This window comes from Etheostoma spectabile, chromosome 20 (assembly GCF_008692095.1).
Source record: "Etheostoma spectabile isolate EspeVRDwgs_2016 chromosome 20, UIUC_Espe_1.0, whole genome shotgun sequence".
Classification (NCBI taxonomy): Eukaryota; Metazoa; Chordata; class Actinopteri; order Perciformes; family Percidae; genus Etheostoma; species Etheostoma spectabile.
This window is the reverse complement of record NC_045752.1, coordinates 6,278,376-6,278,838: the sequence shown is the minus strand read 5'-3', so window position 1 is coordinate 6,278,838 and position 463 is coordinate 6,278,376.

The following is a 463-nucleotide window of genomic DNA, read 5'->3' as shown; positions in this document are numbered from 1 at the left end:
AAAACTCCATTGCTACCTTGTTAGCCGGTTCCTTAATGGGCGTATGTGTGCAGTGCCGTGAATCAATTTGTGAGACCTGATATCACGTGATACTTCCTGATGCTGAGTCTGGCAACTAATCGGCCAAAAGTTGCAAGGGGTGTTATTACCAAGGGGGTAAGCCTCTCCTCTCTAAGTGTAGCTCCCATGGCGTCATTTTAATGCTACGAAGCCATCACTTGCAGTTAGCATCCCATTGACTGCCATTAATTGTGGCGCCACTTTGACAGTGAATAGCTTTACATCTGAAGCGTTTCAAGACTCTATTTGCGCATTGTTTATTTCTAAAGAAATGTGCAAAAGGTTCAATTACCTTGTACCTCACTTTATGGCTCCGTAGCAGACGTTTTTGTAAAAAAACGGTTGTGTCATAACCACGCAACTTGCTGTTGCATACTTGACAAATCACCGTATTGCCAGGAGA